At 37.5% G+C, this 12,802-nt stretch overlaps 2 long non-coding RNA genes across 5 annotated transcripts in view; one reads left to right on the forward strand and one right to left on the reverse strand.

Moving 5' to 3' along the window:
- LOC141643417 (uncharacterized) overlaps positions 1-8,946 on the reverse strand; it is a 28,389-nt gene extending 19,443 nt beyond the window's left edge. For 2 of the 4 annotated variants that reach the window (XR_012543699.1, XR_012543700.1), the window contains exons 1-2: positions 8,609-8,946; positions 8,370-8,469 (exon numbers count right to left, since the gene is read on the reverse strand). This is a non-coding gene — a long non-coding RNA (uncharacterized LOC141643417). The remainder of the gene's footprint in view (positions 1-8,369; positions 8,470-8,608) is intronic. The other 2 variants (XR_012543698.1, XR_012543697.1) reach the window with 1 other exon arrangement.
- Positions 8,947-10,587: 1,641 nt separating this feature from the next.
- On the forward strand, positions 10,588-12,425 carry LOC141643418 (uncharacterized). Its single transcript, XR_012543701.1, has 2 exons — positions 10,588-10,784; positions 11,938-12,425. It is a non-coding gene; the product is annotated as an uncharacterized LOC141643418 (long non-coding RNA).
- The last annotated feature ends 377 nt before the right edge of the window (positions 12,426-12,802 follow it).

A 12,802-nucleotide genomic window follows, 5' to 3' on the forward strand; every position in this document is an offset into this window, starting at 1 on the left:
GTTTTTACTCGATCGAATCCGTGCTGTACTCGATCGACCTTTTTTTAAACCCCACTGCTCGATCGAGAAGTCCTCGTATTTCGATCGAGCGGTTTTTTCTTGATAAAAGTCCTCGATCGACCACCGATTCATCGATCGAGTACTTCCTGATTAGCATACCTCTCGATCGACTAGCAGTTCAGTCGATCGAGCCCTTTAGTTCCTCGATCGAGCACTATTGTCCCTGGATCGAGGGATTTTTGTTCTGGCAGCTTTGAAAATTTATTCTTTTTGCTTTAAATTTTCTTTTGGCCTTAATATGTACTTTATACGGATATTGTACACTCGCTATGATTGTGAAACGGTTCACACACGTACCATTAAGTTATTTTAAAGCGTATTTAAAGTAACGGATTGTATTAGATTAAAATTAAGTTGATAGAAGCGGTTTTATCACATGAATTTTAATCATTAAAAGGTGGTTTGGATAATTTTAACATAATTACGGAATTATGTCACGAATGAATTTGTTTTAGTTGATGCATTTTCTTTTATCGTTGTTTTGAATGCCGTGAATGCCTTTTATTACGTATTTATTTATTTTACAAACGGTTGTAACTTAGTGTGGCCTTAGTAGAACGTGTTACCGTAATGATGGAACACGGTCTTGGTTGTATTTTGAGATCTCGTATCTCCGTTTTGGATTTTTCACTTGTAATTACAGTTTTTAATTAGAATGTAAATAGGTTTATATTTTGTAATTTTAATTGTAATTTTTGAGAAGACCAAAGATGGAGACCGGATACTCACTCCCGCTACATGGATCAAGATGGAACATCAAGACAAGCTTCTCGGGTCCAACGGTGGATTCCAAAGTTGTTTTATGTTCTTTTTATTAGGATAGGCCACACTAGGAATTTTATTTACGTATTGCATTCACTTTTTTATCTTTTCGTAACGATAATATGCATCATATTCCGCCTAAAAACCAAACCACCTATTTATTGCATGAAAACTGACACATATAGAGGTCACGAGTTAGTTTTCTTTGACATTCTCATGTCACACGATCTATGCTAAGCCATCACCTAAATTAATTCATTCACGCAGTCGCTAGTTATTCGTTCACTTAATATGAATTGTAATTAAGTTGATGGGATCTTCCTCGTATAAACCAAAATTGAGAACGGTCTTTATAGGTCAAACTCCAATGAGTCCCTTCTTCGTCGGTAGGCATAATATGACCCCTTCTACGTCGGGTAAGTTAGAACCGATTGACCTATTTTATCTCAACACTATGGTCACTCGTACGATCCTGTGATCATGGTGGACTATAGATAGGATTTACGGAAATCTATCGACCAAGAGTTCTTACGGAAGAATTAGCTAAACAGTTGGCTTATCAACTTACAGAAGTTGAGTCTTGGGATCACTTGTATTGTTCTTGAGGGAGATCAATTATGCAAGTGCTTTGAGTCTACACGTTAATTTAAATTAAATAGACTTAAATCACCTCGATGAGTTGCTTATTTCGTTTTTGTTTTTCTTTCTTTTTCAGTGTAGAACACGAACTTTTAAACTGCTAAAAACAAATGGCTGGTTCTACTGATAACCCAATGCCAAGTGCCACATTGGACCGTGAGTCCTGGCTTCGGATCTTCATGAATCAGATGAATCAGTCTACTCGACTGAAGAATGATGGATCAAACTTCGCGGACTGGGAGGCGGCATTACGGAATGCTGCCGCTGCTGACGGGAAGCTCAAATATCTTTTAGAGCCCATCCCGGCAAACCCAGGTCCCACGGCTAGAGCTGCTGAAATCACCAAGTTTAATGATTTCTGTATGGAAGCGGGTGCGATTAAAAACGTACTCATTTTTGCAATGGAACCCAATTTGCAGAAACGCTTCATAGCCCATGGTGCGAACAAGATTTTCACCACGCTCACCAAGGAATTCTCCAAAGCACCGAGAATCGTGACCTATGAGCATACCACTTGCTTCTTTGATGCGAGACTCCAGAAGGGCCAACCAGTTAGCCCACACATTCTCAGCATGATTGAGAATGTCGAGAAGCTGGAGACCTTTAATTGTAAGATCAGCGAGAACATTGTGATCGACCGCATGCTTCATTCACTCCACGATGGTTTTGCGCTCTTTAGAGCGAATTACTATATGAATGATTTGAAGAAAACTCCCCATGAACTGCACTCCCTTCTCGTACAGACCGAGAAGGACATGAAGTTCAGTGGGAGCATGAAACAGGATGTTCTCGTTGTGTCAAACAAAGGCAAGGGTAAGGGCAAAGCTAAAGCAGACCTAACAGTAGGTAAGGCGAAGTTTAAGAAGTCGGGTTCAGGTAAGAGTGGTCCTGGTGAGTCGAGCAACTCATCAGGCGCGACAAAGAGCAAGGATGGTAACATGGAGTGTCACCATTGCCACATGACTGGGCATTGGAGGCGTACATGTCCCGTATACCATGAGGACATAAAGGCAGGTCGTGTTAAACCTGTTGGTATGTTTTCTTCCTCTTCTACTTTTATTCATATGATTGAGATTAACCACGCAAGTTACGGAACTTGGGTACTAGATACTGGTTGTGGTTCTCATCTGTGTAATCATGTGCAGGGGCTCCGAAACATCGAACCCCTCGTAAATGGTGAGGTGGACCTGCGTGTCGGGAATGGAGCACGAGTGGCTGCCGTCTCGAAGGGGACATATGTGATCCAGCTTCCTAGCGGATTTGAGTTGTCATTATATGACTGCTATTATGTACCTAGTCTTTCGAAAAACATTATTTCAGTTTCTGCACTTGACAAACTTGGTTTTTCATTTGTAATAGAGAATAATTCTTGCATTTTCTCATTACACAATATGATTTATGGCAAGGCAGTCTCCATGAATGGAATTTATGTTTTAGATCAGACCAGCGAAATATTACACGTAATGAATAAAAAGTTAAAGGTTGGTGACAAAGATCAAACGTATCTATGGCACTGCCGTATGGGACACATTAATGAGAAACGCGTAAAACAGTTCATCAAAAATGGAGCTATCTCGGCCTTTGATTTTCAATCATTTGGCACGTGTGAATCATGTCTCATCGGTAAGATGACTCGGATTTCCTTCAAAGGTGTTGGAATGCGCGCTGCTGACCTATTAGGACTCATACACACGGATGTATGTGGACCTATGTCAATCACCGCACGAGAAGGCTATAGGTATTTCATCACTTTCACGGACGATTTAAGTAGATATGGCTATGTCTACTTAATGAAGCACAAAAGTGAATCCTTTGAGAAATTCAAAGAATACCGAACAGGGTACGTAACCTCCGGGTAGAAAGGTTAAAAACACTGCGTTCGGATCGTGGTGGCGAGTATCTTTCTCACGAGTTTGATCAACACCTTAAAGACTGTGGGATTGCCTTACAGTTAACTCCACCTGGAACACCTCAGTTGAATGGTGTGTCCGAACGGAGAAATCGAACTCTACTTGATATGGTTCGATCCATGATGAGTCACACGGTATTACCTGATTCATTATGGGGTTATGCTCTTATGTCACCGCTCTAATACTTAACCAAGTCCGTCTAAAGTCTGTTGACAAGACTCCATATGAACTATGGAAGGGAACGGTCCCTAACTTGTCCTTTATACGGGTTTGGGGCTGCGAGGCTTATGTCAAGTGGAGACACGAGGATAAGCTCGGCCCGCGATCAGTCAAGACATACTTTATAGGTTATCCTAAAGGAACGCTTGGTCATTACTTTTATTCGCCAACCGAACAACGTGTTTTTGTTGCGGCAAGTGCGACATTCTTAGAGAAGGAATTTCTCGAGAATGCAAAGAGTGATAGAACCTTCGAACTGTCGGAGATTCCAGAACCAAGTACCGAGCAACCATTGGAGGAACCAGTTCCTTCAATCCCGGCTGCGGTGAATATTCCTGAGGAACCTAGGAGGTCGGGAAGAGTCTCTATTCCTCCGGACAGATACATTGGTATGGTCGAGGAACATGACATAGATGACGTTCTACTCTTAACGAGTAGTGAACCCGCAACCTATAAAGGTGCCATGACTAGTTCTGACTCAAAGCTATGGCTTGAGGCCATGCAATCCGAGATGGACTCCATGTACGAGAACAACGTGTGGGATCTTGTTGACTTACCTGCTAAGATTCGTCCCCTTCAATGCAAATGGCTTTACAAGATAAAGCATTTTGTGGAAGGTCAGCAAGATATCTACAAAGCACGACTAGTTGCTAAAGGTTTCACCTAAGTGGCAGGTTTGCACTACGATGAGATTTTTGCACCCGTAGTCATGCTGCGTTCCATTCGGATTATCTTAGCGATTGCCGCTTTTCATGACTATGAAATTTGGCAAATGGACGTGAAAACCGCCTTCTTAAACGGCTTTTTGGAGGAAGAGTTGTACATGGTACAACCCGAAGGTTTCATCGATCCAGAACATCCTAAGAAAGTGTGCAAGCTTAAGCGTTCCATTTATGGACTTAAGCAAGCATCAAGGAGTTGGAATCATCGCTTCGACCAAGTGATAAAAGAAAATGGATTCATTCGATCAGTCGAGGAACCATGTCTTTATATCAAGTCGAGTGGGAGCAAGATTGTCTTCCTAATATTGTATGTTGACGACATACTCCTGATTGGGAATGACATACCTCTCTTAACTTCGGTGAAAGTATGGTTGAAAAACCATTTCCAGATGAAAGATCTGGGTGAGGCACAAAGAATTTTGGGCATCCGTATCTATCGAGATAGATCACGTCGGATGTTATCTCTCAGTCAGGAGTCTTACATAGACAAAGTCCTAGAGAGATTCAGCATGACTAACTCCAAGAAGGGGTTTCTTCCTATGGCTCCAGGGGTGCATTTGAGCAAGTCTCAAGCACCAGAGACACCGGAAGAGAAAGAGCGCATGACACGGATTCCTTATGCCTCGGCTATAGGATCAATCATGTATGCCATGATATGCACACGTCCGGACGTGGCATATGCATTGAGTATGACAAGTCGATTCCAACAGCATCCAGGTGAATCACATTGGATGGCTGTCAAGAACATTCTTAAGTACCTACGGAGGACTAAAGATTGGGCATTGACTTATGGAGGCGAACAAAAGCTATGCGCAACCGGTTACGCAGATGCTAGCTTCCAAACGGATCGAGATGACTCGAAATCTCAGTCTGGATTCGTTTTTACTCTTAATGGCGCTGCGATCACTGGAAGAGTTCCAAACAAACTGTTAGCAGATTCTACGATCGAGTCCGAGTACTATGCCGCGTCTGAAGCTACAAAGGAAGCGATATGGATGCGTCAATTCTTACATGGACTATCTGTAGTGCCTAGTTCGAATGACCCGATCACCATCTATTGCGACAATAGTGGTGCCATCTTCCAAGCTAAGGAGCCAAAATCTAGCAACAAGTCTAGACATGTACAACGGAAAGCTCATCTAATCCGAGATTACGTGGAGCAAAAGGAAGTAGTGATAGAAAAGATTGCTACTGATGATAACATAGCAGATCCTCTCACTAAACCATTACGACAAGATAAGCATGAAGGGCACGTTAATTCCATGGGAATCAAACGTGTTCCTGAGTTGTAGTACCTTTTATGGATTAGATTCATTCTCGTTTGTACTCTATACGACATCATCGTTTTGATATTTATATATATTTTGTTTTTCATGTGGAATTGTACGACAATTTTGAACACCACAAAGTGAACTGAACAAACATTATATTTTTAGTCCTTAATTGCCCACATGAGCTGATAACTCTGGCAATTATTTTGTGACGTTGGTTGATGGTGGGTTCAACGAGCCATAAGTCAACCGGTTGACTGACCAATCACAGAGGCGAGTTATACGGATATCTCGTAGGACACCATTGTGACATCGACGTGGAGTCCTAAATGTTTTATAACATTCGCTGCCCGGTTGTGGATAGGACCTCCATGGTGATCCTAAGAGTCGATTCTTTTGACTATCGACTGTCTCTTGAGACTACAGCAGATTTTGGGTGACTTTGGTTTCTTTCTCACGGTCATCCGTAAAAGGGGGCCAAGTAGATTTTTTCGGGTCATTTCATCTTTGTGCTTAGATCGGAAGGAGTCGAGTTGAAGGAAATATTCAGCCTTTATCGGGTACTCGATATTTCTCGGCGCCACTCGAGGAGTCAGAATCGAAATGCATGGCCATGCTCGGATACGGATTCGTTTTATCAGTTAAGTTACTCTCTAGTCGGGGAAACCACTCTTGATACAGATCGATTGTGAAATACGACCTTTGCGGATCCGGATCTGCAAATTGTTTTACATTGAGTGGGAGAAATTTTAAATGAATATGAGAATCGGTTATCGCACATACACTTGTACGGACAAGTGGGAGTTTGTTGGAGATTGTGTCCTCCAGTTAGTGCGGATAACGTCATTGCACATACACTTGTACGGACAAGTGGGAGCTTGTTGGGGTTGGTGTCCTTAACAGTTAGTGCAAGGACTTATAAATCTCTAAAAGGATCAAAGGGCATACTTTTGGTATTATTATCAGTTGATCCACGTTTATCAATAACGGTTGGCTTGCTAGATAAGTTTGACGTTATTGTCATACAGATGGCGGTGATCAACTGGTCCCTAAAAGTCACACCTATAGGATACGTTTGAGAGATGTGATAGTATGAAAATACTGTCATGTAGATGCCAAAATTGACTAACCAGTTAGTCCGAGTTATTTGACTAGTAATTAGTCAAAATGTGATGTTGAGATATTATATTTAATACGGATTAAATAAAATGGGCTAAGGCGAATTAAACGGTTAATTCGCAAATTAAATATAAACGGTTATATTTAATTAATGTATATTGAATAAATTATACAATATCGTCTTTGTCGGACATGTATTAATAATTCAACTAACCCGTGTTATTAGTTGATGTTTTAATAACCGATAACCGATGACGATTTATAATATAAACCGCGTCATATACATTTTAGCGAGACGGGTCGGATCAGTCGGATCACGAGTTAAATGAGGAGAAAGTGGAAAGCCCACTCCCTCCTCTCATGACCCGCGGACCGAGGCAACAAAAGGAGAGGCTCCCTCTCCTTTTGACCTAAGGATTTTCATTTTACAGAAAACTAGGGTTTTGGAGATCATCTCTCTCTAAAACCTAGATCTCACATCGGTAAAACCTTACAATAGCTTTCTCAATATTGCAAGTCAATTAGAAAGCATTTCTAGCACAAGGGCATAGTCTCAGACGGTCTTGGGTGCAACAATTAGGAGGAAATCTCTGTTGATTTCTGTTCTTTACGCCGCGCATCAAAGGACCCGAGGTTGATTCTTTACCTTTTATCGTTTCTCTTGTATTTTGTTTTATGACTATAATTCACATGTAAATTTACGTTATAATCCTTAAATTTAAAGGGTCTTATACGGATATTACCCTACATGCACAACTCCAGAATTGTGGACGGTATCATCTTGGCAGAATTCGGTTTCGTCGGTCACGACTTCTTAGCTTTTTTGGTGGGTTTTTGTTTTGTATTTCTTTTTGTTTGGGAATGAATGTGACTAGCTTCTAGTATCTTTCCCCACAGACGGCGCCAATTGTTCCGGGTGTAATTCCAGAGCAGTTAGTTGTTACCACCCGTGCTTGTAGAATGACGTCTTTGATTGAATCCTCCTTTCGGTCTCCTGAAACAATGAACAAACTGAGGGCTCGGCTTTGTAACGAGCGAACTCACTCCGACGCTCAAGTCAGTAAACTTAAAAGGATTAAGTTATGTGTTACTTGGCGAAGTATGTATTGTAGAGAGATAAGGAAGATATTACCAGATTATGAGGTGTTTAGGTTATTTTTCGGATCCTTTCCTCAATGAGGGTTGAGGAGTATTTATAGACTTTCACCTTTTGTCATGTAGTGGCCAAGTGGCCAAATGGCTAGCAGGTGGAAAGACTAATCTACCCTCGGCCGAGGGACCCATGGCAGGCCGGCGGGCCCTGTTGGCTCGCCGCCGAGGGGTCTTGGATATGAGTTCGCGGATATGTGCCCAGGCTGGCTAGTTGTCCTAGCCGAGGTACAAGAGACAGGCCGACAGGCTGCGTCGGTTAGGCTGTCTAAGTCGTTGACTTGCTGTGGATATCTTTGACCTTGCTCAGTGTGTTGACTTGGTCAGCGGGTGCTGAATATGCCCCATCAGAGTTGTTAACAAGATTTGTATACATTCCTATACTTAAATCGGTCAGTAGATGAAGGGTGCCCATAATAAATTTCAAATCTACATCAGAAAAAGAAGCCGCTCTCAAAAATAAAAAGCGAAACCCTATAAATCAAAAAATTAATCAGAAGGTAAGAGAATGTACTTACTTTACCCAGATTTGGTAAAGAGACGCAACTGAATCAATACATCCTCAAAAACCCAGATTTGGTGCCGAAATTCTCCCATATTGACTAATCGACGGCTCACCTATATTCAAGTTATCAGATACGGAGTACAATAATGAACAAAAACACTAGATTTAGGCTTATAATTATAAAACAAAGAAATCTATAGCAGCAATAAATCAATTAGAAAATAAACGCAGCAGATATTATTAAAAACAAACATTGGTCTGAATTTGTCACTGGGTGATCGAATGAATCCAAAATGAATCGATTATTACTACTAATTGAACAATTAACGCAGAAGATAGTATTAGGGATTTTGTTTATTTGAATCGATTATTGCGAGTAATCGATTATTGTTGAGAAATTTTTTATTATTATTGCTGAATGTTAAGAGATTTTTGCAGTAATTTTAAGAGTTTTGTTCAATGGAAAATAGAAAGGGGGGAGAAGAAGGTGAACGGGGGATTGTTTTGAGCAGAATAGCCAAGACGCGGTGAAACTTTCGTGAATTTTCAATTTTTAATAATTGCGCTCAAACTAATATTAGCTAGGTACACGTAACAATGACGGGAAGTGGATTATGTGGTCGACACTCTATTAAAGCGTCAATAGTGAAGCGTCATTAATGCAAGGGATTTGTAGTAGTGTTTGGCATGTACTTTGCAGTTGTAAGTGACTAACCATTGATTTTGTAAGTTCCTTATTTTTTTAAACCATTGATTTTGTAAGTTCCGTATTTTGTTTTGGCATTAGATACCACTATGTTGGTTGATCCTTGACTATCTGTATTCCTATCCAATCTAAAATTTGACATCCATTCGTGTATAATAGTGAAACACTTAATTAAAATTTTGACGAATTAAAATAAAACACATATTTTTGTTTAAGACTTTCACTTTTACTCTGAAGTATTATTATAGTTTGCTTAGCCATGACTAATGGAGATTGATAGTACTTAGTAGTTGCCTATTTTGAAGGCAACAGTATAAGCTGCAAGGTTACGTTTATTCTATTAATAGTAGTAAGAAGCTTTATATATATTTAGGTATGACACATGTGTAAGGATTGAATATAGTTGGGATAATTAGGGGTACAAATTGATGGTTAAAAAGTTTTATTGAATTAGGTATGACACATGTAAAAGGTTTGTATGTATGTGTTATGAAAGTTTTAAATTAAAAATAAAACATACTATGAAATTAATTATGTTTTATTACTCTGTCCCAATATCTGTTTAGCTTTAGTTAAAAAACCATTTATTAAGAATATAGAAAAGTAAATAAATAATCGAAATATAAAAGTTTAGCGTAAAATATATACTTGACCATTGCATATATGTAGTTGATTCCAAAGGCTTTTCTAAGTCATCTATGAGGTGCCGAAAAGTATGCCATGTTAAGAAGCCCAAAAAACATGGTCATTGGTAAGTCGATGTGTCAATCATGTGAGAAATGGAAGATGCATATGAATGATGGTTGGGAGAAATTTTGCAATGAACATAATTTGCAAATTGGTGATTTGTGAAGTACATTTGGATAAATGTAAATTGAGTGGAGATAAATCATATAGGAACGATTTGATGGATAATGAAGAAACGAGAAATGACTTAATGATAAATTCAAGAATATCAAATGGACTACTTTTAGGTTATTTTTAACATAAGGATAATACATAAGATAAAAATTAAATTAAACTCAGCTTAATTTGTTATAGCTGAAAAAGTTCTAATACAAATTTCTACTCGTACAATTTTATCTTTAAGTTGTTATAATTATATGAGCCATAGGCAGTAATCCCAGGTAAATATAATTATAATGCTTTATCATTTTGGAATCGAAACCATATTCCTTGATTAGTTAAGTGATCTAAATGAATTGAAAAAAATGGTACTTCTAATTTTTCATGATGTTGAGTTCTTCATTATTATTATTATTATTGCTTAATTTTATGTAAGGGTTGTAAATGTTAAATTTAAAATCATGGGCATTGACTGTGGTTACACTACAAACTCACTTAAAATATGTTAAGTTTGCTTGAAAATCTATATTTGGCAAATATAGAAGTGAGAAGTAAATGATGTATTACTTTAACCACATACGTAATCAAATGTAAGGATCATAACTTAAATTAGCAAAGGCACTGTGTGGTTGTATTATTTTAGCGGACACTTTATATATGTCCAAGCACAATAGCAAATGCCATCATTATTGAATAAGACAACAATAATAAGGGTTAAACCCATACAATAACAAAAAAAAATATTCCGACAAAATGTCGAGGTCTATTCTCCCTTTAATTTTATCTGTTTTATATGTGTGTATCTTAGTTGTGAGATGTCATACCATAGTTGACATAACAAAAATCGGTGCTAAGCCTAATGCACATGCTACAAAGGTATGTTTTAGGGGTACAAAAATTAAATATTCACACTCACAAAGTATTTATAATTACTAGGAATTGTGGAAAAAATTATATCTTCGTTAATTTGTTGTAATTTTTTTTTTTTTTTTTTTTAAGAAATTCATATATCTTAGTTTGTTAGTAAATAAATTGAAGACCCTTAATATCGATATAAATATTTGTTTATTACTTTAGTATTGATATCATTATCCTTTTGCCTAGAAATATTACCACATATTAAAAAGAATTTATTTTACGATTGATTTCAAGGTTTTTAATAATGTATTTGGTCTTAACTCTTATAAATCTATATTTTTCTCAACATGTTCAAATTTATCTAAAGAAAATTAAGGTAATAATTCCTATCAAATGAGCCTTCCTTATGTGACATTTACAAAAGAATTTTCAAGTGAAATAGCACTTGCACATAGGTATAGGAGTATCAACACAAATTATTATGTAAAACCATTTTTAACATAAGACTAGCTCAATACTAATATGCCCAATAAAATCACTTAAAAAAACATATAAAATAATATTTCGTTTTAATAACCTAATATTTTATATAAATAACTTTTTTTTAAAAGAATGTTAAATTTGACTTAGATATATCATTATGGTAAAATTCATCCTAAAATATCAACTTATATCAAAACAAAATCAAAACTCTAATAAATTATAGTCGTATTCGTATCAAAGAACGACTCGTCTTCTCTTCTAGGCTTTCCCTTTATAACAGTCTAATTCTCTTTCTCCAAGTTCTAAACGCAGAAACTCATCTTCTAATTCAGAAAGGGGCACTGACGTCTTCAAATTTCAATCTTTCTATTTTGTCAATCGAGAATAAACTTTTGAAAAACATTGAAATTGATATTATCATCAATGTTTTTGCATCTCGGAATGCTAATAGAACCCGTTTCTTTATGATTAAAATCTATCTTGTATAAACAACGGATATGTAATAGTATATCATGTGTTTTAACTTTTTTATCATAATAATGTGTTTTTGAAGGGGTCAAATCTATCATTTTGCCTAGGGTCCCGTGTAACTCAAGACCGCCCCTAAACAAGTAACTTTTTAGCAAGTGTATACTCTGTATACAATATTGTATTTGTACTAACTTGGTTACAATAAAAATATGTGCAGGGGAAAGAGCACATTGAGGAATTATTGGAGGTGAAACACGCGAGAGTAAAGAGACCTCAACCGAGAAGTTCGGTCACAACAGGGAGAGGCGGTCAAATTCATAAACCAAAAGGCGGTAAAAATAACGGGTAATCCATTAAAATGGGTTGGGCGGTGGATTTAGATCGGGTACAATAAAAGATGAGGATGTTAGATCGAAAATACAAATTTGAAAAACTTGATTTTAATATTTTTGATTTAGTATTAGGTATGTTTTGTGGCGCAAATTCTCATTATATACGGGAGATATTCGTTTATAGGTATAGACAGACAAAATATTTATCCAATTTAAGCATAAGATAAGCAACAAGTTCCATGATAGGGTCCAAAAATATAACCACTTTAAGTATATATTTGATTCGTCTCTTACTTTAGACGGATATATTTATTATGTAAGTACCTCCTACATTTGTTAATAACTTGGTACTTCGTATAATCTTGGATCATTGATGTAGCTACTTTGTTTATGTTGTACAATGCACACAATTAAAGGATGAAAAACATAAAAATAAAATAAAATAATTATTCTTGTATTGCATCCGGATATAAGAATAAATATTTAGGTGCACCGACATAACAGATGCGGACACTGATAAGGGCACATGGTACGATATTCTGAGAAATGTAGGACATTAGACACATTTTTAAATTTAATAAAATATATGTATACTAATGGGAGTTAAGCTGAATTGAAGCAGATGACCTGAATTAAGCCGGAAAAAACACGACCAGTATGTCACAATCTCCTCTAACATGTCCATATATAAACCTTCTGATCGGAGTTTAAATTGATGGATCGTGCTAGAGCGACACCGGGTGTTACTGA

Source organism: Silene latifolia, chromosome 2 (assembly GCF_048544455.1).
Source record: "Silene latifolia isolate original U9 population chromosome 2, ASM4854445v1, whole genome shotgun sequence".
In the NCBI taxonomy this organism is placed as follows: domain Eukaryota; kingdom Viridiplantae; phylum Streptophyta; class Magnoliopsida; order Caryophyllales; family Caryophyllaceae; genus Silene; species Silene latifolia.